Source organism: Oreochromis niloticus, linkage group LG23 (genome assembly GCF_001858045.2).
Source record: "Oreochromis niloticus isolate F11D_XX linkage group LG23, O_niloticus_UMD_NMBU, whole genome shotgun sequence".
NCBI classification, from domain to species: domain Eukaryota; kingdom Metazoa; phylum Chordata; class Actinopteri; order Cichliformes; family Cichlidae; genus Oreochromis; species Oreochromis niloticus.
The window spans coordinates 21,025,002-21,042,995 of record NC_031986.2 but is presented as its reverse complement, the minus strand read 5'-3'; the positions used below and the strand labels follow the sequence as shown (position 1 = coordinate 21,042,995).

The 17,994-nt window shown below is 40.6% G+C and overlaps 1 protein-coding gene across 13 annotated transcripts in view; it reads right to left on the bottom strand.

The window, feature by feature from the left end:
• Positions 1–13,804, bottom strand: part of inpp4ab (inositol polyphosphate-4-phosphatase type I Ab) — a 74,295-nt gene extending 60,491 nt beyond the window's left edge. For 7 of the 13 annotated variants that reach the window (XM_025902859.1, XM_013267524.3, XM_019351803.2 and 4 more), the window contains exon 1: positions 13,653–13,804. The gene's annotated coding sequence lies outside the window, so the exon portion shown is untranslated. Of the gene's footprint in view, positions 1–570; positions 653–13,652 lie in introns of all 13 variants that reach the window. The other 6 variants (XM_005465734.4, XM_025902860.1, XM_025902863.1 and 3 more) reach the window with 2 other exon arrangements.
• Between the last annotated feature and the right edge of the window lie 4,190 nt (positions 13,805–17,994).

The following is a 17,994-nucleotide window of genomic DNA, read 5'->3' as shown; positions in this document are numbered from 1 at the left end:
GCAGCTTATGTAGTGTGTCATGATTTATGAGATGAATCATTATCAATTTACACACGAAACTTAAGAGGACAAAGACAAAATATCGAACCTACCACGCTAGTATCGATACCAATACCGACATAGTATCGATATTAAACGATAGTTGATAGAGCCGCACACCCCTGCTTAAATCCAGTGTCACAGTAAAGTCTTTAACATGCGAATATTTAGTGCGCTAAAAATATTTTTCAGACAGTAAAATGAAACTATTTTACCTGAAACACAGAGCTAGAACATGTGAAATTAAATATGTAGGAAAGTGGGTCCTGGATCAAAACAAACTCTTCCCTGCTCGTGAGAAACAGATGAACCCAGCATCTCAGTTTCTTCCCTTTTTTTTCAATTTATGTGCATTTTTGACAGCAGATTTTTGTGTTTTGTATTTTGCTCACTGTATAAAGCCCTAAAGTGAAACCAGAAAGCAGGAACATATGCTGGGTATTCTGCTTCATAGTGCAGGCCATAGGTGCCATGCTCGTTGGTTCTAGTGGTTTAGGTCTGTGGTTTCTCTGATATTTGTTGCCTACTCACAATCTGCTGATGGGAAAACGGGAAAGAGGAAGTAATCTGATCTGGGGTCAGTGACGACAATGTTCCAGGCACATATCACAATCTGAAAAAAGCAGCAGAAGGTCAGGGTTCTAGAGCTGATCTGTGACGTGTCCCTCTCACATCCGAAACTCTTAAATGAACCCGCAGTCAGGGTTGGGTTAGCGGTTGTTCTTGCTGCTCATTTTCAACCACTGAAACAAAACTGGAAAATAAAAATGACACAGCAGCAGCAGCAGTAGCGGATCAGTCTTCAACATTTGCACCCATGCTGCTCAACTGAGCCGATAACAGTTACCCCTGTGTGTGTGTGTGTGTGTGTGTGTGTGTGTGTGTGTGTGTGTGTGTGTGTGTGTGTGTGTGTGTGTGTGTGTCCCCCCTCTGGGATCGGCATTAGAATAAAGCATGAATAATTTCTTCAGAGCGACAGAGCAGCTGTAGCCCTTTCACATGAAAATGAGCATTGCCCGCACCCTCAACAGAGTACACCCACTTTCTCCCCCTCCCTCTCCGCCTCATCACCCTCACCATCCATTTCTCACTTCAATCGAGCTCAACTCCTGCTTGAAAAAGCTGCAAATGCCCCGACTTCTCCTCAACCCTGCGAGCCAAAGAAACCCAGGCAACAACAACAAGCTGACGTGTGCATTTGTTAACTACGTTTCTAATATTTGCTGAAAACTTCCTGGAATATATGAGCTGACAGAGAGGGATGTTGAGCATGAAAGGAGAGTCAAAGCCTCACTCTGTGTTTTGTAGTGTGAAACTGATTCTGGCTTGAGTCAGCACCCACTTCCTTCTGCTGTTTCAGGAAGTGTCTTTAAACAATCTGGCCCATAGCAGCAGCAGCTCTCAGTCTGGCCAACAATAACACACAAACAAAAAAGTACGTGGATTTAATGCTTCCCTACCTTTTAATAAGCAAAACACCCCCTGATCACACTTAAGAGCTGATATACTAGACTTCCTACACTTCAGATTCTGACAAACAAATATCTCCTGAAGGTCTTTTAGACCTTTTTAGAACATAAAGGTTAAGTTTGTAGACATAGGATTAAATATAGTAAAGCCTGACTTGTTTAAACCAACTATCACACAGCTCTTTAAAGAAATGACACAACCACAGAAGTAAAACAACACACAAACCACTCAGTTCCCCAGTGAAGAGAAAGCTGGCAGTCACATGTTGACAGGTGAAAACCTCTGCTTAGACACATTGGATACTGACTTGTCAGGGATATTTCCTCAGAAAGAACGATTATCTTCAGATTATCTTGTCTAAAATAGCAGATTGATCATTTAAAATGCAAGCGAAGGGTCACTTAACAGCCACGATTCAAACAATGCCTGATGATGGCTTTTCCAGCATAAACCTAAGACGAGTACAGTTCCGGTACATTAAATAAACACACAAAGGGTTACTGAAGACGGTAGGGCTTTCAAACGTGAACCAGTGAAGCCGCGGAGGCCTTTTCTGCTCAGGATTATGATGCAACACAAAAAGATGCAGAAAAGAAGTGTCTTCAGCTTTGGAGGACTAGAAGAGAATGAAAGCAGAAGCGAGCTGGCAGTGTCAACTCGCGAGTCTCTCTTTGATGGAAACTGTAAGCACTGGTTCCTGCACCATAAAGGAAGTAATCACTGAAGACTTGCTGATGAAGAACAGAAGCCTTGAGCCACCAAACACAACACAGGGCTCTTAAAACATCTGCAAGCTCCGCCGCTTCAAAAGGAAATGACCTTCTAACTATTGTTGAATACAGCAATGCTGCAAAATACTACAAACACTGGGTGTGTATCTAACACCCGCCACTCTGCAGCCACTGTGGTAATGCCTGTTGAGAGGTGTGAGCAGGCAGCCATGACTTTTATAAATGGTGACAAAGACATCAAACCAAATTTGACTAAGCGTGTCCCCCTCTTTCTCATTATATCTATCCCCTCCTCTGCCACTGCTCTCTCTCCTCCCACATCGCCACCTCTTCCAATCCACTTTACCTCAAGCTTCATCTCCTCAACTGAAGTCAGGGCTCTAACACACGAAAATGTGCTTAAACATGCTCATTTATTACCAATATTGACGCAATTAATTACTGTCAGCAGATTAGAAATGCGACCCTCACATCTCCAGACAGCTGAGAAAGAGCTGGCTAAACAACAGCAGCTGGTTATCGGTGAACATGATATCAACTAATGTAACTAATGTTAGGCTCGAGTGTCCTAAAAATCTAATTTTCCCTCTGATAAACAGTTTGATTACATTTTAACATAGTATGAGAGTTTATTCACCAAGTGTCCGAGTCCAACAATGTTAAATCCACTTCAAAGCAAAGTTTCACTAATGCAGGCTAACAGCAGGTAACAAAGGCTAACAGCAGCAAAAACATCCACGCTTACCAACAGTAAAGTTTAAGACATCCTCAAAAATCAATCTCCATATTGTTGTCATCAGGCAGAAGTGAGCTTCACCAACTCATCAACTTGTATTGGACTCCTGCCACAAAGTTTTACAGCCTCCTCCAAAGTACATAGATGTGAACTCACATGGATAGCTGAGGCAGCCAGAGCTGTTTGTCCTACACTGACCACCATAGCCAAGATTATGAACTTAAACTGGAAGGGGAAAGAAAACAACTCAGTTGACCGCAATCTGCAACCAACTGAGTTCTAGTGGTGAGATTTTATATACTGTGAACTCAAATAACAGAGCACCTGGAAAGAAAATGAGGCAGGATGTGCATGGTCTGCAGAGACTACAATGTTCAAAATAGGACGAGAGATTCTTCGGTTGTAAATCGATTGTTCATAGCACCTAAAAAAATAAAATAAAATAAAAAAAGGAATTATTTATTTTATATTAAGTTGGCATTCGATACACCATTCCCAAATAATGCTGTTGACTGGCTCTTTGGGGTAAGGGACAGGTCAGCATATCTATTAAGGGCCATTCTGCTGTACTTTGTTCAGAAAGTGAGATTCAAGATGAATTCTGTCTTTTAAAAACCCATCTTAAAAATACAAAACACAAAATCAAATGTGATATTTGGCAGTGGCACATTTGACAGCACTACAGCACCAGGATGGTGGCATTTGTCATTACTAAAAAGCAGCAAATCCATGTCTTTTCTTTGTCCTTAAAAGCCGTCAAAACTCAGTCTTTTTAAGTTGGCTTGTGCTCTAACTGTGGCTTAAAATAAAAACAGAGCAACAGTTTTTTTAGGATTTTAACATGAATTCAGAGACTGAACTGCCATTAAATTCATCATGTAGGCACAAACATCAGGGAGTTTTGAAACCACCTTTTGTTTTTTGCTAACTATTCTTCATCCTTTTCTCAACCATGGCCCTTTATCTACTTACTAAGTATGTTTGTAATGACACAGTAAAACTACCAGTCACACTTCAGCCATGAAAGCAACAGTTATCTAACATAAAATCTTTATGTGGTGAAGCTGACTTACAATCACGAGAAAATAAAACTTTCCACGGCTCTAATTGTGAAAACTGATACTCAGACTGCTGGCTTTATTTCACCGTCTTGTCCCTTGATTCAAAGCAACTTGTGAGTCGTGTGAAAAGTGAAATGCTTCAGTGCTTGCATGTGCAGGAAAAATGTATTTTGCTCATAATGGTGGAAAGAAAAACCGCTAATAAACAGATCTACGTGACCTTATCTGGTGCGAAGGAGAAGTATATCACTAATAATGAATCATCACAATGAGACAAAAAAATGTCACCATGATGAAGGCGGCAAGACAGAGCACTAAGGCTGCTGTAGGTAAAAATAATATCAATAGGCTGGGCGTTGGAGGAAGGGGGTAGTAAAGAAGCCAATAAAGTAAGATATGCCAACATCCTGACTGGTTACTCACCTCAGTGCCTTTTAAATAAAGGTTATCGTCACCCCTTAAGACTAAGATTTCACTTCCCTGCAGACACATATGGACAACTGTATATACCAAAACCACAGCATTGGTTATATTATCCTACCTCTTTTCTTGCTAGCATGAGGCTTTTTACACCAAGTTATCCTATGTAGGAGATGTATTCTTCCTTTCCCTCTACATATCACTGCACATTTGATTTTCTTTCAAATCATTCACAAACAAGACACGAGCAGATAGCAACAGAACACTTCACCACATTTTTAAATTCATCATCCTCATCTAACAAGTGTTGTTAGGCCCCGGTCACAAAAGAGTACGGCCCAGTCAGCAACCAGCTGGCAACTACTAGTTGCTAAGGAAAAATGTGTATTACCATCTGGCGAGTGGTTTCCTGAGGTTCCTGGCAGGTTGTAATTGGATGTGAGGGAATGTGGGTGCTGCACGAAAACATCCTTGACATTGGTTGCTAACAGACTGCTGCAGTTAGCTATAGTTTGCATGGTAGACGCTAACTTGTCTGCAAACTTTTGTCAACTGCAACAAGTGCAACACAAACCAGAAACGAAGAACATTCACCTTCACAACATCGGGGCCCTTTTAATGCGTTAAATGCAGCACTGAGGCCCCATTTCCAGTTTACACCAGTTTTAGTTCTCCTCTGCAAGTAGTTGAGTGTTTGCAGACAAGTCTGCATCTTTCATACAAACTAAGACTGACCACAGCAATCAATTTCAATTTCAATTGAGTTTCAAATTCCACAAGGGGAAATTTGTTTAGCAGCAGGCAACAGTAAGAGTAAACATAACAATAATATTTAATTATAATGACTATAATAGCAATAAAAAGCCACAGGACAGTTATTTGCCATTAAGGAGATGGGTTGCAGTAGGGATAAAAGAAACCTGGAGTCTTTTGGTCTTCCTCCCAGGTACTATAAAACAGCGGCCAGAGGGCAACAAGTCCCTCACTGTGAAGTAAATGGTTCAAACAATTAACAACAGAATGAGCCTTCCTAAGCACATTTCTGTTATAAATGGCAGAAAGTCCATCTTGCCAGCGCCCTGAAATTTTGCTAGCAGTTTTTACCAGAAGTCCCAACCGATTCTTATTCTTCACAGTCAAGTTACTGAACCAGGCAGCGATACAAAAAGACATAACGGATTCAGTAAAACTTCTATAAAACAAAGACAACATCTCAGATGACACATTAAAGGATCTCATTTTCCTTAAAAAGAACAGTCTTTGTTGAACTCTTTTGGTAGTGGCATCAGCATGAGGTCCAAAGCACAATTAATAAAAGTAGGTGATGACCTATAAGAGGACTTCCTAAAATCAATAATCATGTCTTTAGTTTTTTACACATTCAGTGAAAGGAAGGACTCATCACGCCAACTAGATGCTAGCAACTAAAGCAATCAGAAGGAGGCTTCCGGTGTAGCACCCTCATTGCGACTCTGGACTCTCCTCCGCCTGCTCTACACGCCCACTATGGATCACAATGTCATCTGTAAACATAGTTCACAAAGACTAGACTGCAATGACTAGAAGTGGGGCAAATGAAAATTTAAAAGACATTCAAAAGAAATTTCTTATTCATCTTGCAGGGAGAAATCAGTATATCATTCCTCCAGGTTTGCATCCTCATTTCCCTGCCTGTCTGCAAACGTTCGTCTCCACACTGCATGAGGACTATAAACTGATAAAAGCCAAAGGAAAAATCCCTTTGACTACAGCTGAATCTCCACTACAGCTGTGACTGTTAAACTATGATTCATCTGTAAGCAATCATTTTCTGCTTTAAATGCAGCTGCAGTCCAGCAAGCTGTGAAGAGTACAAGCGATTAGCACACAGCATGATGCTGCATTTAATCCTAAATACCCCAAACACTCATCAGATGACTTCTTGAGACACAAACCCGGGCTCTCAAAGCCAACGAGTGTCTGAGGGTGAAAACGACGGCCCGCTCCACCTGCTGCCGACGGGTGTACACAAACTCATGCTGCAGCTGCCGCCAGCCCTCGTCCTCTGCCCTTGCTGCGTCTTTACCTTGTAGGATAGCTCGCTGCTTCCCAAATATCTGAGCCAGTTAATACCTTCTCTGCCAGAAAAAGCAACAGCATCTCCTCAAGAGGTTTCCCATCATACCCAAACTGCACCTCTCCGAAATGGTGTCAAATATAAGCCAGTGTGGTTTCAATGGTGGATTCTCATATTAAAAAAAAAAAATAATGAGGTCACCATGTGTACAAGTCAGTCATCCCCCAGGCTTCAGACTGCTCTGCGCTCAGTGTCAAATGCTTTCTTTTCTTACTTTAGGCTCTGTTTGATGTCACTGAGAGCTGATATCTTGGCCCTGCCCACCTGCGATTCAAGCCTTCTGTTTATGAGGGGCAGCCAATGAGAAAACAGATGGCTTTTAAAGGGACAGAAGCTAGAAAGGATCTGGAAAGAAACTCCAAACTTACTTTAGTTACTTAATTTGGAGAAAATATTTTTGGTGCGTCAGTTCAAAGGATTATTTTTCTTTGTTCCCTGAGACTCGAGAGAACAATCAAATAAATCAATATTTTGTGTTCTGATAGCAGGACAGTAGGGGTCTACACACCTGAATCAAATGATTACTTCATTACCAGGCCTCTGCAGAACTTCAAGACATGTTGAGGAAATAATTTAGCCATTTAAATCAGCTGTGATAGCTCAAGGACACATCTAAACCCTGCAGGACACCGGCCCTCGAGGCCTGGGTTTGGACACCACTGGGGTAAGCAATGGTGAAGACTTAGATCACAGAGGACTAAGCAACAAATTCAGACATTCAAAACTGCATATTATAATAACTGTAGTGGCAGGAATACTTTTTTACTACTCTATTTGACAGAGGCTTTATTGATAGCAAACTCATTATCGAATTGGCTTACTGATGTGGTTCTTTATCGAGTCCCTTTATTGATTCTTGACCTGGTTTTACATGAGGAAACAAGTATACCCACGCAAATTTTCAGTGTTGATACAACTGCTTTATTATCTGAAATCCTTCTCCCACATTTAAAATGGAGGAGGTGAAAAAATATTTGTATGACCATTGTTTTCATTCATGTTTCAGCATGTTGCTGTTGGCTTCCCTTCAACTGAAATAGCCAAGTTACAGAGAATACAACGAGCCAGAACCTGCAGGGATTAATAAAGTTGATAAAAGCACGTACAAGTCTCATTCTTTGGAAAAATTTGGAACCGGTTTCAAGTGACAACAGTTTTCGGTTTCCATCTGAAAAACCAAATCAAAGCATCTAAACTATTTTGTAGCCAACTCATCATTACAGTTTTACACTTGAAGCAGAACTTTTCAAATTCCTCCTTAACCAATCTGAACTGGTCTCCTTGTATTTTACTTACTATTTATTTTATTAAGTTTGCTCGGGTAGCTGTAGCTAGGAGGTAGAGCAGGTCATCTGCTAAACTGATGATTGGTGCCAGTCTACATGCTAAAGTATCCTTGGGCAAGACACTGCCATGTAAGAACTTTATCTAAACTCTAAGTCTACTGAAATATGGTTTATTTCTTACCAGAACTTTTCTTTGTGGTTTAAAAAGAACTGTACACAACAGATATTTGCAGAAGAAACTAAATAACTCATGCAAATCTGGAATTAAAATTATTTAAAATTACTTTCTTTTCCTGAACAGAAGTAAGATAAGGTTGAAATAAGATACTTATCGGGTTAAAATTACATTCACCAGACTTTCGGGTTGGCAGTATTAACTATCATGTGATTTTCATGCACACCGCTGTGCGATAACAGGAAGTGACATAATTTTCCCAGGAATTGTCCCCACCCCCCAACACCTATCACTGATGGTATTAAAAACTCATGTTTTACTTTGTGCCTTTCTATATATACGTTTCTGGACACTTCAAACTTTGACTGCACTACTGGAAATGGTTTTGACAAACATGCTGTTTTTTTGCACACTGCACATAATCCACATTATTTTTGTTTTCACAACAGTTTAAACTTGAACTTTATTTCCATTTACAGTTTTGAGGGAGACAGACATATCATTTCTGTAGCTAGAAAAACATATTAAGAAAAGAAAAAAAACAATGTTCTTTTGTGTTTTATTGCACCCTTTAGCATTTTATTTAGTTACATTGAACTTATTACAAACTTATTATTAAAATTTGGGACATAAAGGTTGCATTGAGGTACAGTAAGTTGAAATGCTTCAAAAAGGATGGCACTGCTGCATGTATAGATGTAAAGATAAGCACTGGTGGAATTGTTCTAAAGGGTTAAAAAAAAAAAAAAAATCATCCAATCCAATAGAGCTCAGTGCATTTAGGCATATAAACAATGACCTGCTGAAGTTCAAACTGAGAATCAGAGTGGGGAAGAAAGGTTACTTAGGAAACTTGGACCAAAATCTCAAAGAAACATTTCCAGCACCTTATTGCCACAAAGAAATAAGACAGCTCCAACCCAGTACTAGCAAGGTGTACCTCATAAAGTGGCCAGCTTTATGTCCAAGTGTATTTATATTTTACAAATGTCTGTATTTTAAAAAATATGATATTTAACTTATATGTAAAAGCACTTTACAGAGGAGTCACATGTTCAGCAGCACTGGGGGATCATTTTCCAGTGTTCATGAGAGACCACGGAGAAACAAATCACGTTTTCTGCCACGCTCCATGGGGTGGTCCCAGCTTCGGCAATGCATACGCACACACATATTTCAGTCTTGTTTTTGATCCCACCCCCTCACTCCTCGTGAATTATGAAAGGGAGGCTGCACAAGAGCATCAGCAGACCGGACTGTCTGTGTACAGTCAGTCAGAGCTCCTCAGCTGTGTGCATCTGTGAGTGAAAGAGCGTTGAAGGCACTCCTTTTGAGGGCGTTTACTTCTTACTTCTTAGTTAGAGCTAACAGTTTACAGAGAATTAAAATGTTGGCACATGTTATGCAACTTCATGGCCTGGACCGAAGAAATTCCAGTGTGTGTAATTAGCCATAAAAGACAAGTTACATGGAGAGAAAACTGATTATTAAAAGTGGGGTATTTAAATTTCCCTCCGCGAATCGCTACCTTATCGTGGTGGAGGGGTTTGTGTGTCCCAGGTATCCCAGGGGCTATGTTGTCCGTTGTCTGCCCCCTGGTAGGGTCTCCCATGGTGAATTGATCTCGGGTGGGGGACCAGACAAAGAGCAATTCAGAAGACCCCTATGAGTAGAACATCAAGGGAACAGTTCACCCTGCCTGGGATAGGGTTACCGGGGGCCCCGCCCTTGAGCCAGGCCTGGGGAGGATCCCCGAGGGCGAGCGTCTGGTGGAAGGGCCTTAGTCCATGGGGCCCGGCTGGGCACAGCCTGAAAAAATGACATGGGCCCATCCCCCTGCAGGCCCACCACCCACAGGAGGCGCCATAGGGGTCAGGTGCATTATGTGCCCCCACGACCCGGCCCCAGACAAGCAGAAGAAGATGGATGGATGGTATTTAAATGTGAATAACATTCGGTTTATATACTCTACTGTAGGAAAGCTTTATATGTCTTTCAGTTTCTGTTGATCGGCTGGAACTGCAATAGACATGAAGACGTCTTTGCAGGAAACGCAAACATAACCTTAAATTAACTTTAGAATATTTGTTGGTGCCTCTGTGAGATAATGTCTCGTTACACAGTACTATAAAAAAGTCTCGAGTCACTTCTCATTTCTTTATTTTGTTTGGGATCATTGTCATGCTGAAACATGAAGCCACTGCCAATCAGGTGCTTTCCAGATGATGGTACTTTACTGTGTTCATAATTCATTAATTTAGACACAGACCTCCAACACCACTGGCTGAAAGCAGGATTGCTGGATTTTTTTTTCTCACTGTTTGTTGAAAACGTGCCTTTCAAATACAGTTCATCTCTTGTAGACAGTTCTCTTTTTAGGCTTGCCACTTCTTTGACCTCCGATTGTCCAATTTCCTCTGATTTTTATGAGGGCAAACTGCACACCATGCTGAGATATGCAAAAAATTTCAAGTAACAGCTCTTTGGGAATCACCTTGTTGGTGAAAAGAAATACTATTTTGTTTTTTTGGAATTTTCCATGGACTTATCTTTGGCAATTTTCATAGATTCAACTAAAGAAATGGAAACAAATGTTGTGTTTCTGTGACAGGCTGATAGTAAAAAAGTGCCTAAAGATACATTTTAAAAATCAATTCTTTGCTGAGCTGTCTGTTGTGTGCAAACACAACACTGGTTCATCCTTTGAGTAAGGAGCCTTTTGTGCTCAAGTGATTCATATGTCAGTGTTACACGGGTTAACAAAAAAAGGAAAAAACTTTGGAAAACCTTCAGAAAGCCTGAAGAACTATTGCTCAAGAGCACTAAAAAAATATGAAAGAAAGGTCTGGCTCCATGGAAGCAAAATATAAAGAAGTGAGAGGTGGCTCAATACTTTGCTCAAAGTAGATATTATGAATTTAACTTTAAATTAGTTTTACACTTGTATCAGACCAGTGCTTGGTATCAGCAGATACCCACAGTCTAGTTATTGGTGTAGGATCGGTAACTTCTCATTAGTCGCTGATCTCAATAAATGAAACCAGAACTAGCAGATGTGATGAAACATTTCTCTTTGGTTTTATTCAGTTTTCCTTATGTCCTGAATCCCAGCAAAATGCTGATGGCAGCGGATCTACTAGCTCATCTCTACTGTCTTTCCATCTTTGTGTTTAACATGACCTGATGACATCGAGGGTTTATGGAGCGATCCATTTTGATGAAGAGGATGACACAGCTCATTACCAACCGACCTCCTCCTCCTCATTATTATGTAAGCTACATACTTCTCCTCTTGCATGTATTAAAACAGACGGGTAATGAGACAACAGAGAGCATCTGCCACGACCGCCGCCGCACACGTGCTCGCTGTATACATGACGAGAGCGCAGAGAAGCAGAGGGAGACGCGGATGAAGATGAATCAACGTGCTGCCGCCTGACCCCCAGCTCGGCACTGAGTGGGAGAGTTTGATGAGTCACCACGCACACACAAATATGACAGAGATAGAGGAGGGTAGTGACCAGATGGCTTCAAATCACATCAATCTGTCAATACAGACAGAATCAATACGCCATCTTTCGAAATTCAGAGACTAAATTTATTTAACTTGACATGCGAAGCCTCTTCAGTCAAAGGTAATTAACGATCAGCGGCAAGCTAGTGTATCTGTTGCTCTTCTTTCTCATAAACTGGATTTATTTAGAGAAAGTTAACCCTCAAATGTGGCCAATCCTGAGTCATAATCAGAAGTCCCTCTTTTTCTGTTAGTTACTGTCTTCATTACTCGGTTTAACTGCTGCACAGGCAAAGATGTAAACAAAAAACTATAAGAAATCGTAAAAAAAAAATTAAAAAAAAATCACTGTTTCGAAGCCTCCCTGACTTCTAAAATATTACATATAAACTCAGTGAACACTTCACCAGATGGATACAGCTGTTCAACTGCTCGTTAACACACACATTTTAACCAGCCAATCACATGGCAACTGCGCATCAGGGTGTGGAAGAAAGGTGATGTAAGTAACACTGAATGTGGCATGGCAGCTTGTCTGGGTAAACCAGAAACTGCTGATGTGCTGGGATTTTCCCACACAATCATCAGGGTTTACAGAGAATGGCCAACAAGGGAAGGGCCAGGCTGCTTTGACCTGAAAGGAAGGCAACAGTAACTCAAATATGCACTTTTTTACAATCAAGGTATGCAGAAGAAAATCTCAACAGTAGAAGACCACACTGTATGCCACTCCGGTCAGATAACAACAGGAAACTGAGGCCATGGTTCAACACAGGCTCACTAAAACTGGACAATAGAAGATTAGAAAGATGAGTCAGAATTTGATGTAAACAACATGAAAGCATGGATCTGTCCTGCCTCATATGAACAGCTCAGACTGCTGGTGGTGTCATGGTATGGGGGATATTTTCTTGGCACACTTTAGGCCCCTTAGGCCCCCAACTGAGCATCGTTTGAACACCACAGCCTACCTGAGTGTATTTACTGACCATGTCCATCCCTGGACAAGGTCTCTGGACAGTGCACCATCTTCAGATACATGTGGAGCAAATAAATGTGCAGCAACTCTGCAATGTTATCATGTAACGTTGACCAAAATCTCTAAGGAGTGTACCCAGCACCTTATTGAATCTACAACACAAAGAATTAAGACAGATCTGAAGGACTTAACAGTTTCACCAAAGCAAAGTAAAACACACTCAAACAACTGTCTAAATGTAACACCTGTTCCACACAAATGCGTGATTATAACCTATATACTGTAAATTCAATAAACCAGACTAAACTTTTAGGGGTCTGTTTACATGCCTGAAATCAAAGATGCAAAAGCCAGCTGGAAGACTTATTTGCTCATCATCTGGCACCAGCATAGAAGCTAATTTAAATCCAGTCATACACACTCGCATTGAAGGCCTCATTTCCCGGCAGGTCACCCTCCTCGACGACCACCACCACCCCCTCCTCCTCTAGAGCACCATCAGCTCTTCAGAAATCGATGTCCAGCTGACCTTGAAACTCAAAACCAGCAGAAAAAAAAAACTGCAGTAAAGTGCGCGGACCACATGTGCCAGCATCCACACGCAGTAACGCGAGAACAAATGGCCATGTTGATGCGTGCATGAGCTGCAGCATCACTGCTGTAAGCACGCCCAGTGGTGTCATAGCAGGACACTGTGTATGTTTACACTCCTGTCACACACACAGAGGCACGGGGTTGTAGGAAAACACACCGTTTTCCTCAATAAGTTACGTAATAAAGGCAGCAGCAGCATTTCTGCGCTCTGACCTGCCTGCCACACTCAAGAAACCACCTACACATCTTAATATGTCCTGTCAGTACAACATTGAACACTTCAGCGCATTTATACCCCCCGTGCTGTCTTAGTTAATGTCCTCTGCGCCTAACGTTAGACGTCAGTTACAAGTTTTATTCGTGAACTCTGTCTCCTTCACTGAAACCAAACCAAAGCTTCCGTTTCCCAACTTACACTCAGCACTATAAACACTGACAAAAGCCGCAGAAATTAGCTCTAAACAGCCGACAAAAAACGTCTCAATACGGCGTCACCTAAATTAAGGTTCACCGTAAATAAATTCTACTTACCGGCTCGGCTGCGTGCAAGGATTAAATATCCGATTAACGAGCAGAAACACAAACTGTTGGCAGGAGAGCGTCCTCAAAGTGCCGTACTGTTTCCTTCACTGCTTCTTTCTGGCTGCAGCAGCCAAAGCCGTCGGACACGCCCCCTCCGCACAGCACGCCGGGAGCGTCATCACGCAGGCCTTTACGCAATTTACGTTACTATTTTTTTTTTTTTTTACAGACTTTGACAAATATTAAGAAATTATCTTCCTTAATAATAATAAACTGTTAAACTTTGAAATAATAAAGCTATTTCTTTTAATATTTGCATTTTTTAATCTCCTCATTGTATTTTATTTTGATTTGTATTCACTGAGAGAATGAATAACTTGAAATGCTTCCTCTTATCTTCATCAGTGCTCTTCAATTTGTAATACTATTTGTTAACAGGATTTCTGATTTGTTACTTTTCCACAGTTGACTTGTCTTGTTTTTACAATGACTTGCTTTGACTGCAGCCCTCAAAAAAAGACTGTATCTCTATATAACTTACATAAAGTCCATGGCTGAGACTCCAGCAGCAATATTCAATAACTTTCCATCAGACTGGGTCCATGTTACCAGCCAAACGGGTAATCATAAGGAGTTTTGAATTCCGTACGTATGTATTTGGGTGTTAAGGTGACATTTTTGCGAGAAAAAAATTATATAATTAGTTATAAAAAAAACTGAACATGTATGTATTTAAAAAACATAAATAAATAAGCGTGTTAGAGTTAATACAGCAACAGGTTGTAGCTAACTGTGCCATTTTTGAGCGCAACTTTGGTCCTTTTGCCCCATTTTTAAATTAGTAATCCCAGTAGCACAGTCTAAGCAGAGACCTCAGTGCTCGGCAAACAATCAACAGAATCAATATAATTATTTAAAATAAATAAATAAATAAATAAATAAATAAATGTCAACCTTTTAAAAAATATAAACTTCAGGAAAAAACTTAACTTGATTTTGTGTCTTTAGGCTATTGTTAACAGCAAGCATGAAGTTAGTGCATATGTATTTTTAATGGATGGATTATTGCAAAGGAAAAAAAACAAAACTTCTCCTGGGGAACTACTGCTCAAGACCACTTAGAAAAGACAACAAGATCTCCTGGGAAGAAAAATGTAAAGTAATGAGCTGGTGGAATGTTGCACATAAATATGAGCATGTGTTACTGACTTCTATAAAATTATTTGTTAAATACACAGAATGAACATTTTATATAACAGTAATAAACTACTGTCTCTCTGACAAAAACATGTGAGTTTAGTTGAACCAGGAGGGGGCGATATTGCTCTTCTTACCATGAGTTGTATGCAGGACATTTCTTACAGTATCAGTCACCTGTATTTATTTATTTATTAAAAACAGCTGAACCCACTCAATTAAATTCAGTTTCATTTATACATTGGCGAATCACAACATTTTCCTCAAGGCGCCTTAGATTGAAAGGTAGAAAGCCTACAATAAAAAAGAAAAAACCTCAACAATCAGACTACCCCCTTTGAGCAAGCACCTGGCAACAGTGGGAATGAAAAACTCACTTTTAACAGGAAGAACCCTCCGGCAGAACCAGGTTCAGGGAAGGGCGGCCATATGATGCGACCCGTTGGGGGATGATGAGACACGCTGTGGAAGAGATTAACAATAACTATTAATTAAATGCAGAGCGCTGTATAAACACATAGTGAGTCAAGAAGAAACAGTGTATCATGGGAATCTCCCACCAGGGTAGGCCTGTTGCAATGTAACTAAGGGAGGATTCGGGGTCATCTGATTCAGCCCTTAGTATATGCTCTATCAAAAAGGAAAGCTTTAAGCTTAATCTTAAAAGTAGAAAGAGTGTCTGTCTCCTAAATCCAAAATGGGAGCTCAATACAAATAAGACACTTCATGAGGGCAGCTGAGCCTTGTACATAACAAATGAAATTGTTGAAAATTGAAAAAACTCATGCCTGTTGTTGACAAAAACCTAAAAACATTGAATGTGTACTTCTGTCTTATTTAGGTCATTTTTGTAGTCACAGAAAATCATTTGAATTCATTTTATCCTTAAATTATTTTAACCCTCTATTTCAATGATTTTAAATTTTCAGACAAAAAAATATTTCAACATACCTTTTGGGAGCTTGGGGCTCCTTGTTCATATATGAATCAAGACATTCGTCCCTCCCACCAACAGAAATTGGTTTGTTGCCTCAAGGATGATGATATTAGTCTTAGCAGTAGCTAGCATTGAGATTTGGCCCCTGAAAGGACCCACTCCCGGAGGTCAAAGGTCAAATCCTCTGCTACTCATAATTTTACTTAACACTGAGGTGTTTTGCATCACAAAATAAGTAAACAAATGAAAAATAAATTTAAGGGACAATGTAAACACCTAAAATTAGGTTTGTTGCCTGAGGGCAACACCATGCCATAGGGTTAATTAATTCGACTTTTTTTTTCTCCACTCATAGTTTTAGTCAACTTACATTTAAATACTGATAGTTAAAATTTGCCTTGGTTTGAGCTCCATAAAGCAGGGATACCAAACTCAATCACAGAAAGTGAAAAAACTGAAACTACGCTTTAACTTGCAGGCCAAACAGGATGAACATTTATTAAATAGACCAAAGGTAACCGTGTTTTGAACAGAACTGTGAAGAGAAACAGCCAGACTACTGTAATTTCTCAATAAAATACCCTAACCATCAGCTCCTTATCGCTCTTACCTCACTTTCACGAACAGAAACGTGAGTCAATTCAGTAAAAATGCAATTTTCCAGCAGCTCATCATGTTTGGGATTTTCTAATGTGCACAGTTCACGTTTAAACGGTGGTGCTGAGGTCCTTTGAAGATGGGCGTTAGCCCCGGCCCGGGCCCCAACTACTTTGCGTTTAATAAGGCTGTTGTGTTTTTAAGATATTTTAATGGTTTGTATCTTGTTCTATTTAATCTCAATAAGCCCCTAAAAACAGTCAGTGATCACTGTCGGCCTCTCTCTGTTCTTATTACCGCTATTCATTTTAAAGCTCAGTTTTTAATCCTTATGATGTAACTACAGCCCAGCCCATGCAGCAGTATATTAATGACTAACCTCGTATTGTGGACAGTGTTGCCAACTCCTCAGTAAGGAAAATCGCTATTGGCTGTCCTAAAAGTCGCTAAATGATGTCATTGCCTAATTGACCGGCAAAAGTGACCCGAGATTGGCACTCTGGGGGAGTTACTTTGTGTGTGTGTGTGTGTTTATAAGTAGTTTTAAACCTTGTGATCCACAAAACAACATAACAGTGAAAGAAGAACTGACTGCGTTACAGTCAGTGAGGGAGCAGCAGCTTCGCTCATGCGCGAGTCATTTGCAGTTTAGACGCATAGGTGTGAACGTCTCCTGCCCTGATAGCAGCTGGGGGAGGACTATCCTCCGCCTGTGAGCTCTTTGGCACGGGTGAGTTGCCCACGGCAGCACCGCTGCTTGTTGAAAGTAAAAATGATACGCGTTTTCACGTCAAAAAGTCTTCATAAATAAGTCTCCAATAACACCAGAAAAAGTCGCCAGGTTTGCCGCTGTCTTCATTTATGTCGTCAGTGATAGCAGAGCTGTAGGTCTTAATTCGTTTCAGAAATCTCTCAGGCTACGTTCACACTGCAGGCGAAAGCGCATCAAATCCGATTTTTTCGCCCCTATGCGACCCGTATCCGATCTTGGTATGACAGTGTGAACGGCACAAATCCGATATTTTCAAATCCGATCTGGGTCACTTTCGTATGTGGTCCTGAATCCGATACATATCCGATGTTTTAGAAAGCGACTGCTGTGTGAATGGTCAAGTTGCATTAAATCCGTCTTTTACGTCACTGACACAAGACAGACGCCAATTATCAGCGCCGGAGAAGCGCCCGAGAAGACATCGCGAACGCTTCCTGGCCATCTATTGTAGATGTTAGTGAGACTTTTGGGAAGACAACGTTGGAGAAACGTGAACATTTTATTTGTACTGTATAATCTGCAGATTCTGACTGAAATCTGCAACGATCCTTTGAAGCACCGCTCCTCTAAAACAGCAAAAAGGATCATTATTAGGTTATCTACATTATTATGTAAATAACAAAATAACTTAAAGCAAAAATCTGGAAACATAAAGTCCGAAGTCTTTATATTAAGGGCAATCAGTCAAACAATATTGTTTGCTCTGGGTCTAAACAGAGCGAGTTGTGTGTGACATCTTCTTTTGCGCATGCGGGCCGCTTTGAGCGTTCACACTGGAGAGCGTTTGATGTCGCATTTTATGTGTAGTGTGAACAAGCAGACAAAAAAATCGGATTTGATCAAAAAAT